At 37.0% G+C, this 19,842-nt stretch overlaps 1 protein-coding gene across 2 annotated transcripts in view; it reads right to left on the minus strand.

Moving 5' to 3' along the window:
- LOC145671180 (corticotropin-releasing factor receptor 1-like) overlaps positions 1-19,842 on the minus strand; it is a 1,144,309-nt gene that overhangs the window by 937,340 nt on the left and 187,127 nt on the right. The gene's annotated exons all lie outside the window — the stretch shown is intronic.

A 19,842-nucleotide genomic window follows, 5' to 3' on the forward strand; every position in this document is an offset into this window, starting at 1 on the left:
TACTTTTGTTTTCTACTTCGTTCGTCTTCTTAGTGGTAAGGACTCTTAATTAAGAACATTTCTAAGAGATTAAGACAAACTTTGAAGTAGAAGTGAATCCGTTGCTGGAGTCATTTCTCCCTCAATAAACGCAGACTAAATGTCCATCCTCTATAACGTTGTACTTCAGTTGAAAAGTAGTTGAAGTTAAGGAAAGTGCCCCTTGAAATCTTTATGACACATTTTGTAAGAGGAAGATAGGCCATCAATCTAACTTGGAAACTGCCGGAAAGGTTTATCTTCCCTCAAAATGTAATTTAAACCAACGTAATGACAGTCACTGTGATCGATAGGTCAACCCTATCATGGTCTTCTTCAAATAACATACGAACGAGCAGCACACTGCACAATTTGGAAACGTCATTTCAAATCATTTAGTGTTTTTTTTTCTTTTTCTCGAGGGATTTAGTTCGTATCATTCGGTGTCTTATCTAATGAGTTATATAGTTACAGTTAGAAATAAGTAAGGTATTGAGAAATTTCATGATATTTCTGAAGGCAATTTTCTGGACTAAATGAAAGAAAATAATTTAACGAACATGTGTGTGAAACGGCTTCATTTGAAAGTTCGTTCCTCTTCAAAAATGTTGCAGGAGACACTGAAGCTCTAACTGCAAAGCTAGTGTAATGTGGGTACTTAACTAACGACGCTAAACAAAGGAAATCATAGAGCAAAGCGTAAGAATATTTTAGAAATAAGCACAGTGCAATTTGTTTTTAAACAATGAAGCTCTTTTGTCACGATTTTGGGATTAACATCGCTTTCAGCAGCGAAAATATGAGAGATGGACCTACAGCTTCACGGGGCATCCGAACTACATGAGTTCCCGCCAGGAATAGAAACCTGGGTATCCAACATAAAAGGCGCATATGCTACCGCTTAGCCACGAGAGAGCTCTATTTTACAATGAAATGAGTTAACGTGCTGTCAACATATTTTACGAATCCCTTATTAAACATCAATTCATAAAACAATTTCACACAAATTTATTTCGTAATTGATTTGTTTTTCGTTTATTAATAACTTTACCACCACTATGTGATATATGTGGTATCACCTCTGCATTATTTTATATTTTGTATTTTTAAAATGTGATAGACTATATGCAATAAGAGCTTGAATCTATATTGTGTACAAATTAGTGTACACTACCCTTATCATTGGCATCCACACCATATAGTAGCAATGGTTTACCACGCACCTTGAGTGATGGAAAGTTTTTGAGTGATAGGAAACTTTAGACTAAATAATAACACACACACAGCAATCGTGTGTAAAAGCGTATACGGACAGAAGACGAAGAAAGCCTATGTATATTTTTTTCATTCAAGTGGTGGCCATATGTTAGGTATGATTAAGACTCCGCAACGAGAAACAGGAAGAACTATACAAGTGACTTTTAAAAGATTTTTATTAATTTTATGGTATTAAAATCTTTTGTGGAATATCAGGAGTAAGTTCTTGATTTGAAAACAATAAACGTTAACCACGAGGTCTCGGGATCGAATTTAGTAACAGCATAGTGACAGTTTTTTTTATAAGTTTCATCAGCCCGATTCCTGGGCGATAGATTTGAAAATGGTTCAATTACCTCCTATCTTGTATCTGACGATTCAAAATTAACGATAAAATGGCACACGATAAAGCTGAACATAGTTTTGCCTCAAAACTTTGGTTCGGTGCTTCCAATAACATTTGTAGCAAACTACAAACTTCAGAATGTTGTGTGTTACGACTTGCATGCCACATGAAACATCCTAACAGAACTTACTTCCTGTATGCGTATATCATTTCTCTACCAACTTCAAACACTACAGTCTTGGTCAATTGGCAAAAGATAGTCGATAAAAACACCTCAGTCGACAAAGGTCATTGCGATGGGGACAAGTAGCCTCGCTGATAACGTCCCCATTAAACACTTAAGTCAATCATAATGAATATGGACGCTAAAATCAATTATATCATCCGAAACCACTACAGTAATACACTCTTTGAATTTGTCAAATATAAATAAGTTAACTTTCCATATCGTACTGAAGCGGGGCTACAATGGCGCTGAACTAAGTAGGCTCTGACAAAAATTTTAGACAAATTTTCTTCTGCCAGAAGTTTATTTAGCATTTCTATGGTTTCAATACAAATGTACACATTCAACGATGAAAGTCCTAAAATGTTCCGGGTTTGATTTCCAATTAGAGACCACAAAATTAAATTTCACATTCATTCACTTACATTGATCTCTGTCTCCTTTGGCCTGAAAATTATAATCACTGGGCAATATTTAAAAAGAAAATCGTTTCTTTACTAGTAGGCTACTCACATTGTGCATATTTATAATATATGTGCAAATATAGGCCATAAAAACTGTAAGTACGTAAAGCACGCACCAACTTGTCTAGGTGATCACTAAAAGCAAGCTTTCTATATACTGAGATTCAGGGCAGGCTGAAGTTTGCGCGTATGTACTTAGAGAACAGAAACGAAGCAATGATGGATATGCGAATAAACCATTTTTTTTTTAAATTACAGTCACTGAAATAAACATATTTATCTTCTATATTACATTTCAGGTAGTCTTAACTTTCATTTCAGTTTCTTTGGTATTTCTAGATGATGTTTGTTAATTCATTCATTATTCACAATACCACTATCTACAATCAGATTGATAGAGCGCTGGGTAAGTAATCTACATATGTGAGGATCTTGCCTGATAGGTGGTAATAACTGAGAATAAGATAGAAAATACAGGGTGTCCACATGAAATCTCCCTGGTCACAAATGTTAATTCCATGGAAACTATTAGTGCCAGAGAATAAAGGTTTGCGGCATCTTGAAGAGCAACTGAAACATTTTTTTGTCTATACATGCACTTCTATATGGGCCGTGTTAGTAGCTCTCAGAAAGTCTCGTCGATATTCAGTCTCCCGGCATATGCTGTGTAGCACGTTCAGTGTTATGGAGTTAATGGTTTCTTCAATTTTCTGACGAAGAGCAGGAATATGATGTACAGTGCGGCGTAGACTCTATCTTTGACATAGCCTGAAAATCATCCTCCCTAAGTAATCGGAATCATCCTCAATCCGTCCCAGAATCTCCATTGCAAACTGGATCGTTTCGGTAGGTGATCGGGTTGTGCCGTCTGAACGGTTTGCATCTTATATGCATACAAACACAGTCTTCTATGGAGCACCTTATGGACTGTTGAACGTGAGATGTTCAGCTCGAGTGACACTTTATGAACTGACTTTGTTGGGCTTCTAATGAAGGCCTCCCTGACCTCATCCACCGTTTCTTCAGACGTTCGTGCTTTGCCCGAGCAAGCTGTCGGTTGACACTCCCTGTGGCTAAAAACTTCTCAAACCATTTTAATGGTCTTGACGTCTGGTGGGTCTCGTTTGTACTTTCGTCTGAAGTTCCTTTGCACGATAATTGATGATCTAGTCTCAGTAACCACATCACACACTGTGATCCCTCTTGTGTTGTCATCATCTTTGTTCACGAACACCTGCAACAAATAACAAAAATCATATAAACTTTGTTACTGAACATCCGCAACAAATAACAATTAATCAACAACAAGGAAACTGTTTGAGCTGCTCTTCAACACGCCGCAAACTGTTATTTCCTGGCACTAATAGTTTCCATGCAATTAATATTTGTAATCAGGGAGGTCTCATGTAGACGTCCTCGGTTATTTTGACCACGGTATCGGGCCTATCAACTACTATCCGTTCGAACCTGTTCTTCCGCGTGTTTCCACTAGCTTTTCCTAGTCCTGAACTTAATTAGATAGACATTTTTCTTTCTTGTAGTGATGACACAGACATTTTGCTGCACCTTTTTCGTAGTTGTTGTTTTTATGGATTACATTTGTACGCATATACACCTGTACGCAATTGGTGAAAGGTATATTCAGTTAGAGTGAGTAGCTGCATTTTGGGGTGTTTCTGTCGAATTTGGCCGAGAAAATGTGTCGTTATAGGCGTAAATGTTAAAACCTCATACATTAACCTTGTATGGGCGAATCCAGCACCACTCATAACAAACTATTTTTCTAGAGGAGATTTAGTGAAAAACGAAGTAAATATTGCAACGAATTTATAGTTGGGCCCTTAATGTAAATAATGACTTTAAACAGAGCATCTCTAGGACCTTTTGTGTAAACTGAGGTACGTGTATGGAAAGATGGTAAAGTATCAGAGAGGTAGGACCAGATGTTATTTCCCACCTTTACGATTTACAACAGAATAAAGATTTATTTAGCTTCTGTTAGCTCTGCTTGCATATTTGTGTAGTTTAAGTTACCTTTATGTTAAGTAATTTAGAATAACTTGACAACTGAAAAGCCTGACTTTGTGGGCCTAGTTTACATTTAAGTTACTCTGTATGTTATAAAATGTCTTTCAACTATCTTATTCCACCTTTCCAGAATCGCCTTCACTACATTCCTTTCTGATTCTACCATTTTCAACACACACGAACGATTAACTCCAATAATTTTTGGGAAGTGATTTCTAAGCTTTTATACCTGATATGGGATATGACCTTTCTATTCCCTGTAAAGTGCAGAGTTTCACTCTAATTTGCCCATCGATATGTAAATTGACTCATTTTATAGACGAATGCTTAGCTGTTTTTTTAAATGTATAAAATTATGGGAATATTGCATATCAATATTAATCAATTTTATTCATTTGTTGTCATAGGCTCTGTTACGACAGCAGCTATCAAAACTTGATTGATTGTATCTCTCTATCTATTGTATATATGCATATGAAATGTTGCGTGGGTTTGAAATGACATTTGACAGAAAGATATATTATTAGATTAAGATTAGAAGAATCATAAGATGTCTCTCAATTTTAATAAAATCTTAGATATCAGAGAAGAGAAATAAATAAAATTTATACTTCAGGAAAGTTACTTTTGATTCAGCAAGCATTATTATTATTATTATTTTAAGATTTGGAGCTAAATACTCCAGACGTTTTCGTATATATCTCTGTTATCTAACGCGCACTAAAATTTAAAAGAAAAGTGTGATTTAAAAAGGCATGTATCTCAGAGAGCGGAAAAGAATGTATGATTAGTATCATTTTCTGCATGATTCCACGAAGGCGCAGATTGGCTTTTGTTTCAATTTGTTCTAGCTAATTTGCAACCGAATGTCAAACTTGTCTCACAATGCACGCAGCGGCGTCGACAGCAGTACAAGATTGGGGGTATGAAGCTTGAAATTGCCAAATCTTGATAAAAAGTTGCCAAGTGTTTCGAAAATCTTAGTTTTACTTTTACCAACCCTGTGGAAAACTATTACAGCAACCTTATTTTCATATTCGTCCCATTCCATGCCCTGTCTGAGATACGAATACGAATAGCCCTTGTTCTGCTTTCGAGTCCAATTTCACAGCTCAACTCGGGATCATTATCAGCCACGATGCGCAACTGATAATTTGACAACTTATATGTAAGTTAGGTTATCCCTGCCAGCCAATTCTCATGAGAACCTCTACAGCTATAATCTTTTGTAGAAATACATTTAAAAAAGTAGAATAAGGTAGGCTATATTTACTGCTTGTGATGTAGGGATATCTAATTTACATAAACATTCAATTGAGGGGTTCAGTAAGAGACCAGGCTAACCTGCACACAAATACTTCCTTAGCTCATCTACTTTATATTTTAAGGACGTTTTGTAAAACGCCGGAGCTTGTTGGGAAGGGGGTGGAACAAGCATGTGACAAAGAATGGGGAGAAAGCCTTAGAGAATGTCTTTGTAGAATGATTTTCTACCAAAATGAATAATGTCTGGGGTTAGTGTTGCCAGTCTTATTACTTTTCTTACACACCTTGTATTATAGTACACTTTTCTCTGAGGGCGATTTGGCAAGGTTGTGTCTATCGCCCTGTGCTAGACCGGTTTCTTTATCCCTTCCATTTCCTAAGTCCGAGTTACAACTCCGTTCAGCTAACACATCATTTTTGACAGCGCCATCAGTGAAGTCGTGTTTTCGTTGTGTGTTACAGAAATGGGAACTTTGCAATATCCAAAAACCTAATCGTGAAGAGTACAAAATTCCCACATCGCGACGTTCATAAATACACTTGGACATCACCAGACGGGAAAACACATAATCAAATTGATCACGTTTTAGTAGATAGAAGAAGGCAATCTAGCATAATTGATGTCCGGTCGTTTAGAGGGGCTGACTGTGACACTGACCACTACCTGGTAGCAGCGATAATACGAGAGAGGTTATCGTTGAATAAAGGTAATATTCATTGTCAGAAAACGGAGAGATTCAATTTAAAGAAATTAGAAGAGAGCCAGGTAAGAGAGGAATACCAGATTGAAGTTTCGAATAGATTTTCGGCTTTAGATGATTCGGAGTGCACTAGTGTTGAGGATACCTGGATTGAAATTAGAGATAGCATTAAAATTTCAGCAAAAGAAAAATTGGGACACGCGAAAATACGTAGGAACAAACCATGGTTCGACCAGGAATGCATAAAACTAGCAGAGAAGAGAAAACAGGCAAAATTACGCTGGCTACAAAATCCGAATGAAATGACTACACAAAATTTCGAAGATATCAGGCGGGAAACTTCCGAAACTTTTAGAATAAAGAAAGGCGATTTTCTGAAAGCTAAAATTAAGGAACTTGAAGATAATAGTAAAAATAAAAACATCCGGGACATGTATAAGGGAATCAACGAATTTAAGAAAGGCTATCAACCTCGTGCTTATATATTAAAGAAATCTGACGGTACAGTTCTCACTGACACGGATAGCATCTTAAATAGATGGAAAGATTTCTTTGACGATTTGCTTAACACGCAACCAAAAACTAGTGTTCGTGGAGAAAAGGAGATACACACCGCAGAACCGTATATTCCAGAACCCAACCAAATAGAAGTAGAAACCGCTATAAAGAAATTAAAGAAACGTAAATATCCGGGTGTAGATGAAATTCCGGCTGAGTTAATTTTAGCTGGTGGCGAAAAATTGTGGAACAAGATACACAAACTCATTCTCCTTATCTGGAACAAGGAAGAATTGCCATAAGAGTGGAAAGAATCAATCATTGTTCCAATCCACAAGAAAGGCGACAAAACTGACTGTAATAATTATCGAGGCATTTCTCTTCTGTCAACATCCTATAAAATCCTTTCAAATATTCTGTTAGCAAGACTGACCCCATACGCAGATGAAATTATTGGAGATTATCAGTGCGGATTTAGACGAAATCGATCAACTATCGACCAAATATTTACCATTCGCCAAGTACTCGAAAAAAAGTGGGAATACAATACCCCGGTACATCAACTATTTATTGAGTTTAGAAAGGCGTACGACTCGGTTAGGAGAGAAACAGTATACAACGTTCTTGCAGAACTTGGAATACCGAGAAAGCCAATTAGATTAATTAAGATATGTTTAAATGAATTCCAAAGTAAAGTCCGGGTAGGAAAGTTTTTGTCCACGAGCTTTCACGTCGAAAATGGCCTGAAACAAGGAGATGCGTTGTCGCCATTATTATTTAACTTCGGTATAAGGAATACGCCATAAGGAATACGCTTTGGAATACGCTATAAGGAAAGTCAAAGATAGCAACCAGGGCTTACAGTTGAACGGTATTCACCAGGTTATGGCATATGCTGATGATGTAAATTTAATAGGAGATGATAGGAGTACAATAGAAAGAAATGCAGAGATCTTATTAAACGCTTGCAGGGACATGGGTTTAGAAGTAAATGCAGAGAAAACTAAATACATGGAAGTACGTCGGGACCGGAATACAGCAAATTATGGATGCGTTAAAATACTAAATAATACTTTTGATAAAGTGAATACTTTCAAATATCTAGGATCAATATTAACAGAGGAAAATCATATTCACGGAGGAATTAAGTGTCGACTAAAAGCAGGGAATTCGTGTTACTATTCGGTACAAAATCTCTTGTCGTCGCGAATTCTGTCGAGGAATTTGAAACTTAAAATATACAAAACGATAATCATGCATGTAGTTCTGTATGGCTGCGAAACATGGTCACTTACTCTGAGGGAAGAACATAGACTGAAAGTATTTGAGAACAAGATCCTGAGACGAATATTCGGACCCAAGAGGAACGGGAATGGAGAATGGCGGAAACTTCATAACGAGGAACTACGTAATTTATATGGTTTACCCAACATTGTTAGGGTCGTCAAGTCTAGGAGGCTTAGATGGGCGGTTCATGTAGCTAGAATGGAAGAAAGTAGAGACGCTTTCAAAGTCTTGACTGGAAAACCAATCGGAAAACGACCATTAGGAAGACCTAGGCGCAGATGGGAGGACAATATTAAGATGGATGTCGCAAAGATTGGAATACAAAGTAGAAACTGGATGCAGTTAGCTAAGGATAGAAGTCAGTGGAGAGCTTTTGTGAACGCGGCATTGAACCTCCGGGTTCCATAGGCCATAGAGTTAGTTTAGTTAGTTTTTAGTTAGTTACAGAAATGGAGCATCGGAATTCAGAGCAACATTGTGGAATGAAGTTTTGTGTTAAACTTGGTGAATCCGCGAGTGTGACTTTTGAAAAGTTGAAACAGGCCTATGGGGAACATTGCTTACCAAGAGCACAAGTTGTCCGCTGGCACAAATGATTTTTGGAAGGACGAGAACACGTTGAACTTCGCTCAGGGAGACCTTCAACTTCAAAAACTGACGAAACAGGGGCATCCTTTAGGGGGAAGGGGCAAAACATTGAATGTGTGAGGGCTATTGTGAGATCAGACCATTGTTTAACAATAAGGATGATAGGCGAACAGTTAAATTTAAACACTTTCACCGTACATCAAATTTTGACAGACGATTTGTAGATGCGAAAGATTTGTGTCAAACTGGTGCCGAAAAACCTCACAACTGAACAGAAGGACAATCGGAAAAAACGTGTGCGTTGATCTTCTTGAGAGGATTGCCAATGATCAAGAATTCTTCAATTGTGTGATCACAGGTGATGAATCCTGGATATTTGATTACGATCCTGAAACAAAGCGGCAAAGCGAAGAGTGGCACACTTCGTCATCTCCTCGGTCGAAGAAATGTCGAATGAGCAAATCAAAGATCAAGACGATGCTGATTTGTTTTTTTTTTCACAGTAAGGATATCGTGCACAAAGAATTTGTTCCACCAGGACAAATTGCCAATCAAGTGTTTTATAGAAGTGTCCTTGAAAGGCTGAGGAAAAGTGTGATTCGTGTTAGCCCAGACATTGCAGACAAGTGGATGCTTCATCATGACAATGCCCCGTGTCACACGGCCATTTCCATCAGTGAATTTTTGACCTGAAAATGCATTATTGTTGTTCTTCAACCCCCTATTCACCTGACTTGAGTCTTTGAGACTTTTCGTTTTCCCGAAATTGAAACATGTCCTAAAAGAACGTCATTTTGGAACTCTAGAGAACATTCAAAAGACTGTGACCCCTTGGCCAGCTATACACCGATGGAGTCATTGTTCCCACCCTTTGTAGCAGCGCTGGAAGTCTTCAACTGGTATGGCTTTTAACTGGTCGAACTACTTTGATGGGGATAACATTGTTGTTTAAATACATAGAAACTTTAGTTAGTACAAAATCAGTCTCATTACTTTTCTAACACATCTCGTACATATTTTGATATATGAGAGTTGATTCCATATTGCATTTATTATTTATTATCGAATTGAAATAGTGGAATTTATAATAAAAAACGCCGGATGCAAAATTCTCGGGGAACGAGGATATTTTCCCCACTAAATTATTTTGACAAAATTCCCCCATCTATATTTTTTGACAACTTTCCCTCCACTAAATCCTTGCTGGAGGGATAATACAGTGAAATAATGTCAGAAGTTTGCAAAATAATTACAGTAATTCATGTGTAATCAAAGTGTATTTCATATTTAACTATTAAGTTAACTAGTGGTCAGCGGTATACTCGTAATACCTAACTTTGTCTAGTTTGCTACTTATGAATGCCCGAATAAGCGAACTTTTTGTATTGAAATTTGAAGCTTAAAAGTGTGCAAAGCTTTTATTTTTAACTCTTCAGTCCTCCAGTCTCCTCCCCCTTCAATTTCATGATTTCACACTCTGATGAAAGGTATTAAATACCAGCAGGAAAAATACTGATATACAGGGTCAGTCCTTAAAGTAGTAGGACTGAGTTAATTAAAAATAAGATATTGACAGAAATAACACTTACGCTTAATATTCTTTGAAATATGATCCTCCTACATCCACATACCGCTGCCAGCGGGATTTCCAGTTTTCATATGCTTCCCGGAAGGCGGAAACTGGAATGATGTTCAGCTGCCTCGTCACGGCCTGTTGTAATGCTTCCACCGAGCCGTGATGATGTCTTTTCAGGGTGGTTTTGAGGCGGGGGAATAGGAAAAAGTATGATGGGGCAAGGTCAGGACTGTAGGGTGGCTGAGACAAGGTTGCAATGTTATGTTGGCCAGATACGCCACCACTCGAAAGGTTGTGTGGCTCGGCGCATTGTCATGATGCAGTCGCCAGGAGTTGGCGATGGCTGGGCGGACGAGAGTGATGCGTTTCCTCAGCCGTTCCAGGACCTGGAGATAAGAAACTGCATTGACAGTCTGTCCGTGTGAAACAAATTCCCTCTGGATCACTCCTTGTGAATCGAAAAAGCAAATGAGCATGCTTTTCACTTTCGATTTCGTCATGCGTGCCTTTTTGGGTCATGGGGAATTTCGGGTGTGCCATTCCGCGCTTTGACGTTTGGTCGCAGGGTCATACTCAAACGTCCACGTCTCGTCCCCAGTCACCACATTGTCTAACAAGTTTGGATTTTCACTCACTTCTTCGAGAAGGTCGTGGCAGATCCGTTTGTGAACGTCCTTTTGCTCGCCTGTCAGCACTCGCGGCACCAACTTTGCACAAATTTTCCTCATTTGCAATTGTTCGTGCACAATTTCGTGAACTTGGGTTTTAGCAATGCCAAGTTCATCGGCAATCATGCGAACAGTTAATCTTCGGTCACTGTCCAGCAAATTCTTCACCCTTGCAACATTTTCCTCCGTTTTGGAGCTCGAAGGTCGTCCTGACCGTGCAGCGTCTTTAACTTCTCTCCCCTCCCTAAACAGCTTGTGCCACTCAACCACACTCGATCTTCCAATAGCGTTATTACCGTACGCCGTCTTGATCATTTCATGAGTCTCTTTCCCTGTTTTACCGAGCTTCGCGCAAAATTTGGTGGCGTAACGCTGTTCCAAAAGATTGGCCATGACGCAGCGTGACGAGGGTTACTCGCAGAGGTTACGATGACGAGCGATCTTTACCCAGCTATGGTAGGCAGCCGACTGGCGCTGCTGCCTATCTTTCCTTAGACCAACCTCAACCAACAACAGGTGGAGTAACCGCCGTCAGTCTGTAAAAAGGAAAGAAAAAATTAATTCTACTACTTTAAGGACTGACCCTGTATAACCTCCCTCTTAGGCGCCCCTCCAACCACGCGCCCGGGGCACGTACTTCGCTTGCTTCCCCATAGTTGCGGTCCTGTGAGATACATAAGTAACATACAATGGTTACATAATGCTTTGATTTACAACTACTATAAAGAAAGGAAGAATTGCAATTATTGTTTAAATTTCCGAAAGAAGCAACTACGTTATTAAAATAAGGTAGGAAAGGTAACACATTTGTATGAAAATGAAGTGAAACACACACCGGTCTATGCTTTCACCCAGCAGACGTATTGTTTGGAACCCCAAAATGTGACTTTTCGAATCTTGCACTTAGGTACACAGCGGAAGCGACGAAATGACTTGATTCCAGTGCCGTGCCATGTTAACTCAGTGCCCAGGGCGAGAGTGTACGACGGCACTCCTGTACATATGAGTGAAGTCGACAAACCAGCCGCGAAGCGCAAGAATATTTTCAAAATTAAACTCTGCTTTTCGTTGATTTTGAGCACTTTTAATTACTTTTATCCTTCCATTTTATACGTGTGCACATGCATTTCCTCCTGAATTTTGCGTTCACTTACATCGGTGCCCGGTAAATCTTCCCGCTCGACTCCCTACGGCACGGCACTGCTTGACTCATCCACTGTAGCTCTCCCCTCACCGAACAAGACCCCCAAAAACGTACTGTGATAAAATTGCCAAAACACATTTTGTTCAGTTGTCCCTACACGAAAGGTCCTGTAAATATACAGTCTTTTTGCAAAACAGAACTCAAATAAGCTATTGTGGTTCTCTGTATTAATATGTGGTTCTCTGTATTAATATTTTGTTTCAAAGCAAAAGGTCTGTTCACACACAAAGCAGTCACGGTTACACAATATACTACTCTGATATCAAAATTTACTTTCTTTTGACATTTTATTATTAGAAAAAAACTCTTATATTTGTCAAATTTACATACTATACATAGTAAAAAGTTTATACTAACCAATCACTGGCTTGTTCTTACTTTGTTAATATTAATTCTTCTCTTGTTAATCTCCACATTCTGCCTGTTGTCTTGTATACGCTCTTGTATCAAATGCGTTTGCGTTCAATGCTCTACCTGCCATCGAATTGTCTCTTCTGTCTGTCTGTCTTTTTTTTTTTTTTTTATTTTGCACGCCACCTCTATTCTGCTTTTGTCAGTAGTACAATTTCCCGATTTTTCATTAAAAATTCTTCAAAATGTTTTGTGATCACTTGCAATAAGTAAAGAAGTTTTAAACGAATATATCAATTTAATTCAAGATAGGAAACTACACATAATTTATGCCAAGTCTATAAAAGAATTGATAATAACTTACAGCAACTGGGTACCTAAGAAAATGTTACACCAAATAAGTAAATCGAACAAAATGGCATTCTTCAAATTGCCAACTAGATATTTTAATTTATCAACTTGTTAAGAAATCCGTAACTTGGGAGGGAAACTCTCCCCTTTACCCTTCCCCCAACCTTAACGACGTCCCAGAATGCATGGTGCGTTCACATATTTCAAAACTATTTGTCACCTTTTCCAAGCAAAGCTTGGGTTTTAACCGAAATCTCAGCTAGATAATAGTGAACCTGTAATTTTGTACGTTGTAGACGCTGTAGTTTAAAATGTCTGTCGTTATTTAAGATATCCACAATTAAAATGTTCAGATGCAGTCGTGTGAAACAAAATCATCCTTGCCATTATTCCAAATAGGCTTGACTCGGTGCTTTAATGTGTTTTCCTTATTAAAGAGTGGTTAGGACTTTTTATTTTGTCAAAACATATACAACTCTTCATGACGGTTTTGCTAGAGGGAGAACTGATACATGAAACAGCCAATTTTTATTTTCTTTCTTCCAAGAGGAAAATTACGTTGTTATTTTAAGTATACTCGTTTTCATGTAATTTCTTCTGTATCTGAGTGTACCTTAGGGTTAGTAATCCATTTAATTCATACGTTGTATATTATATTTTCTTATCTTCGTCATAATATTTGTAGAAAAACATTGTGCCATCAACCGCAGTTAATTGCAGCAGATGAATGCTGCAATCCTCAATGTTTACGCAGATGGCAGCATCACAATCTCTCATACTTGTTTGTTTTTCAAAAGTTGTCTTATTTCAACACTATTTTCTCTTTATCTACTAGAATTTATATAATTCACGGCTGTATTCAGTGAAGATCAGAGAACAGATTGGTATTCCTATTCTCTTTCCATATGCCATCTTAATTTGGATATTTGTGTGTAAACCGATCACTATTTGAAATTATTTTGAGGAAAGTAATGTCTTAGGCCACACATGTCGTAGGTCAGGCGCGAATCCAAGGGAGAGGAGCTATAGGGGCGAGAGTTGAAGCCTCGAAGCTCAGGTATACAGGGGATAAAATGGGCTTCAAAACTGCTTTACACTGGATAAAGTTAAAAACTATGGTTTAGCCCTTCCCTTGATCATATCCTGGATCCGCCATTGTCGTCGGTGGTTGGGAGTAAAAGTACATTAAAAAAACCGTCACCTGCAGAGCGAGCTTCAGGTTTTCGGAAATCTGAGAAAGGAAATGCTGGCGAGAGGAAAGAAGAGAGACCCGGTTCTTTCCAGCGGTAGTATATGGTCGTCGTAATTTGTTCTCTTGTGAGGAAAGGAAACTTCTGCTTTATTCCTGGTAATTGTTATCTACTAAGCACAGTACGCGTGAGTGGTGAACTCAAGCATAACTATTTTACATAGTTGAAACCGGGTATTCGTAGTGATGGGCAGTGGGAATATTCCCGGTGGGAGGGAATTTAAAAATGGGAATATTCCCGGGTTTTTCCCTGGCCTATAAATTCCCGGGAAGGAATTTATTTCCATTTCTTTACTTTATCTTCCAAATTATAAGAACAATATCACTAATTATTTTAATATATTATGATTTAATTCTAGGTTTTAAAAATTTGGAGGTTAAAAAATTTAAAATTCTTTGACTACTTTATATAACTAATAATGTGATCTTTTTAAGTTCCATTTCCATTTGCACTAAAAAGTAAGGTAATTGTTTAGAATTGGGGACCCAAAACTAGCAAAAATTAGGATGATTTACGGAAGAAATGAGTTGATAGTGATGTTCAAGTAGTCAAGAAAGTATCGAACACATGTTTTTAGGGCAGTAGGGAATTTATACAAAACGGAAAGATAAGTGGAAGTGATTTATGTGAGAAAAGATCATGAATTGTTGGTAACGAAGATAGAAAACAACGTGCCATGCGGGGCTCTAACCCACCTTCATTCGCTAACGCACGCTCTCCAACGCTGTCTGAATTTAATGTTGGTAACGTAATTTAACGTATGAAACCATAAAACAAACGCATCGGAATAGAATATCGCAAAGAAGTAGGTGCAAATCTGGCCCCCAATGCTAAAGAACAGGCAAAATTGGCAAAGTACTAATTTACAAATGATGAAAAGGAACCATTTTGTAAAGTAATTTAGAATTATGTAGAAATAGAGATGAAGGAATATTAATAAACCCTGATCCACCATTAGTAATAGACATCGGTCTGTCTCCTCACTCTGACTCCAATTTCTGAAAAAGTACTCGGACTTCTTTTACACGTGAATTAACGTATGGAATTTGGAGAAATAGGTAGAATGAAAGGTCGTGTATGGCAATGTTACGTGCTAAAATATAAAGATAAGTAAGTATCTTGCAAATTTTGTGAACATAAATATGCATGCGCAAATGTTGATAAATTGGTGAGACGTATCTTCTAGCATTTACCCAATCTAATTAGTTTATAACATTTATACATTAAATGTGTTTATAATATCAGCAATAGAGTCAAGTTGAGCAAATCCACTTACATATAAATTTAAACTGTAAGTATATAATTTACTATATAATTTTTTTCACATATTTAATTGATAGAACATATTGTAAATAAATGTCCATTTATGCGTACTTTCTAAATATAATAAAGTGTTAATAAAGTAACATGGTACCGTTCAGAATATACATTTCAAAGAATTCTCTGTGGACAACAGTAATAATATGCTGTGATATAAAAATTAATTCAACTTTGAAATCATAATATAGTAATAGAATGCAATTTTCTTTCTGATTGAACATAAATTCCCATTTTGGGAATCTTCCCGGGAATTTACCCATCACTAGGTATTCGCGCACACTAAGATAATACCGAACACCCAAGTTTCTGCCCAGGGAATCTTGTTAGAAAGCAGGCGATTTCGGCACGCTGGCGGAGGGACCTGGAAAAGTGTAGTATAAATTTGCTGACAATCACTTGAGTGGATTGCCAAGAAGCAGACGTTTCGTTGTTTTTGTCGATCCACTTATAACGTTGATTCAACAATGTCGGCAAAGTAAATTGACTCTTACCTTATCTATATTGTTACAGATAAGGCTATATATTCCCCTATATTTAAGCATTAGTTCTTTCTAATCGTATTAGAATATATGCAGTCAACAATTAGTTTCAACTTTAATAATAAAATGGCGTCTCATGGGGAAATGTCAGACAGAATGTTCGCCATTATCCCGGAGAGTGTTCGAAATTGCGTCATGGTGTGAAATAAATGATCATATATATATATATATATATATATATATATATATATATATATATATATATATATATAGAGAGAGAGAGAGAGAGAGAGAGAGAAGAGTGAAATAAGTAGAGCAATCCACATTATGCTTTATTTTTTTCCAATTATGCTTTATTATGCTTTATTGTTAATTTCAGCCATTGTTTTAAATTAATCGTGTATAATGTAAAATATTTACTATACATTAAATATTCTAAATATCTTGATCTATTTGTTAATATTTTATGCAACCAGTTTCTTTCATATTTAATGAAATTTCTACTTAATGCATTGTAAAGAGATATGTTGGAATTGCCTGGGGCCTTGGATTTGGGTTGGACTCTGCCGGGCTGTGGCCATACTGTGGGATTCGGTACCATGCGGGAGCTAATCCCAGGAATCTGGGTAACGGTGAGCGTATGGGGGAGGTGACCTTGCCTTGAAACGCTTGGGCGCCATGCCTGCAGAGCATGGTAGGACTGACTCGCTAGCAGTCTGCCTCAACCAGTAGGTTAACTGGTAGGCACTCATGACCCTGGTCTAGCCGCGCAGTGGGCGTATCCCACTTCTTCAGAGAATGGGGGTTACATCGCTTCGGCGAATCAGAATTAGGGACAAATTCTGACGGCGCACCTCGTGCACGAGAATACATAGCGTATTGAGGAACTACGGATGGGGTGCGATACATTTTAGCGGTACCCGTCCATTAAATAGACCGAACGGTCGCGGGCATGCTCTCCATATATGCAACTAAGCGTGGCATAGTAGACCACTAGCATCAAAGTGTTGCATTGTTATATTCTCAGTGATTTTGCCTTGTAAATTTTGGTTTTAAAAATTTTAATATGGTATGTTAAACTTGCAGTTAAACAGAATTTTCCAAGAATTGTGCTATGTATTTTAAATTATGCTTTATGCTTTATTTTCTATAATTATGCTTTATTATGCTTTTAAAATTAGTTTCTTTTGGACCCTTAAATAACCACAACCATGTTCAAGGTACCAACCATATGTCTAAATTGCTATGATGTTTTTTATGATTTTGGGTTGTTCTAAAAATAAGTAATAAGTTAATAAAATTTTTTTGGGAAATAGATAATATCTTGGTAATAAGCGTTATTGGCTTCATTAATTACAATAGTTCGCTATATTTATTATTTGCTATATTTATTAGTTATGTCTGTAATTATAATTCTTATTAAAGATTTAAGTATTAAATTACGATATATTTTTAATGTATTTTAATGCATTTTGCTTGTTTCGTAAAGGAAAGTTTAAAGTAAACAGTATGTTCGGGATTATCCCGACCACTGGAGCAATCCCGAACATAGGTACCCTTTTAAAACATCTCACTAATTTGTTGAAAAATGTTAATTTTGACTTTCTTCTGCACTTTAGTAAACAGGAATAACTCCAAGCTTTCTGTACACAAAAAATCTTAATTTTATCTTCAAAAACCAAAATTATTATAGTTATCCAAGAGTTATTTTTAACCAAAGCTTAAGTGTTCGTGAATACCCCAGTCTTCCCTAGTAGTAACAGTGTAAATTTATACGAACATTTCACTTGACTCGCCTAGAATTCTACGAAACAACTGTGCTTATTTAATGATAAGAAACAACAGCATGTTCAATTATTATAATATGACATAAGAACTCAGTTCGTTATTTGCACTGCACACCCTACGGATCGCAAAAAGTGGCTTCAATAGGACTGTTTCTCAGCGACCAGGGAGAGTGATAAGGAAGTACATCCTGTGATACAAGAGCCTGGTATGATATTAGTTGCTATGCATAAGTGTAAATACTTCGAAAACACTCTCTACGACGACAAGCAGTAGGCCTAACTATAAGAGAAACTACATTGTAATTGAGCTCCAGGTAATAATATTGGATAGCCTGTAAAGTTACACTGTTAATTTTAGTGCTTTAGTAGTGTTAAGTAAAACCAAAAGATCTTTAATGTATTTTTTCCTTGGAGAAGGCCAGGTAAGAAGAAGCTTGCTACTATACCTACCTTTCGAGTTATATGTTAATGGAAAAGTAGAGAAATACAGTTACTCAACTCAGAATAGTATCTTCAATAGGTTTCCAAACTACTTTATCAGAAGAGATTGTGTCATAAGAACTAAGCAGCAGTCTCACGGAATTTTTCAACGTACTGAAATCCTCAACCAGAACGGTGTAATCTATTTTACAGGGGTCTTTATATATATATAAATGCGCCAGAACATTTGCAAAATTTAAGCTGCTCACAAGGGAAAACACCTGAAAATCGAATTATGTATACCTAGGTACAGTGGCGTATTTAGGGGAGGCTTCCGGGCTTAAGCCATCCCTGAAATTTTACTTACTATAGTAAATTATATCAAATATCTTGCAGAATTTTCCCATTTTCAGGCAAAGCCTTCCCCTCGAAAGTTAGCAAAGACCCCAGAAACAAAATGGTAAATACACCACTGCCTAGGTATATCTCTTTTAATGAGCTAAATAGTGCTGTAAAATTCTAAAATGTTTCAGGTTTGTGTTATCAGTGTTTGAAATATCAAGGTTTTATATATATATATATAAGTCAAGTGTATCAAGGAAAATCTATTATTATAGAGATATGTCCTTTGTTTCCAGTATTGGTGAGTACAATGACTATTGATTATGTCATATGCATGTATTCTTTTGCAGGGTAATTAGTACGAAGTAGAGATGCAAAAAAGCCGGCTTTTTTGAATCGATGGTTTTTTTCACATAAAAAGCCGGCTTTTTTGGGAAAAAAACGAGAATTTTGGAAATTTTGGCTTTTTTCAACTTCATGATTTTTCTGTCTAAATAGCTTTCTTATAGTATATTCTATAGTTAGATAAAAATTCCATGACCTGAATGTGATATTTCGCTCTGAAATTCACCATCAAGATGGATGGAGCACATGTTTTACGAATTAAAGCTAACATGAAGAATGTAGTATTTGAGGGTAATTTTAGAGGCTATTTAACTTTATTTTAACTTTTGAGTTATCGACATCTTTTTTCTTCTCTAGTTTGTCATCCGTGTTTCATTTCTAAGAGCTTTTAGTACTCTAGCTTCTAGCGCTAAAGTTAAACTTGCCCGTTTTTCTATTTATCCGTCAAAGCGTACGTTTTTCAATATATCCGTCAAACCGTACTTTTACATTTCTGTTATACTTTAGCTGTGAAGTGATTTAGCAATAATTTTTCGGACACAACCTTGAATACCAATTTATACAAATAATCAGTAGCGGTTTTAGAAAAGTACTTTAGGAGGGTTTTTTCTGATTGTTTCGTTTCCTAAAAAGTCCTAATTTTATTTGGGAAGTGCTTGAAGTTTATAAGTACAGGCATAACTAATATTTCGTTTCGTTTATATGTTTAGCAATAATCTTCCGTATACAACTTTAAAAATCATTTTATACTGAGAATCAGTGGCGGATTTAGAAAAGTATTTTGGGAAGGGTTTCTTACTAATGTTTAGTTTTTTTAAACATTCGTAATTTTTATTTGACGAGAGCTTAAAGTTTATGAGTAAAGGCATAAATAATAGATATTTCGTTTGTTGCAGACATTCCGTAACTTTGGGGAACGGGCTTCAGTCCGAAAGACCGCCCCCCTAACCTTCGCAAAACCGTCACTGCTGGTAATTAGTAATAATAACGATTTAAAAACAATAAAAAAGGAAGTCGCCCAACTCACAGTACACGCACTATTTCTACATTCACAGATGGAATGAAGAAAA

Source organism: Thermobia domestica, chromosome 15, assembly GCF_964235325.1.
Source record: "Thermobia domestica chromosome 15, izTheDome1.hap1.1, whole genome shotgun sequence".
NCBI classification, from domain to species: Eukaryota; Metazoa; Arthropoda; class Insecta; order Zygentoma; family Lepismatidae; genus Thermobia; species Thermobia domestica.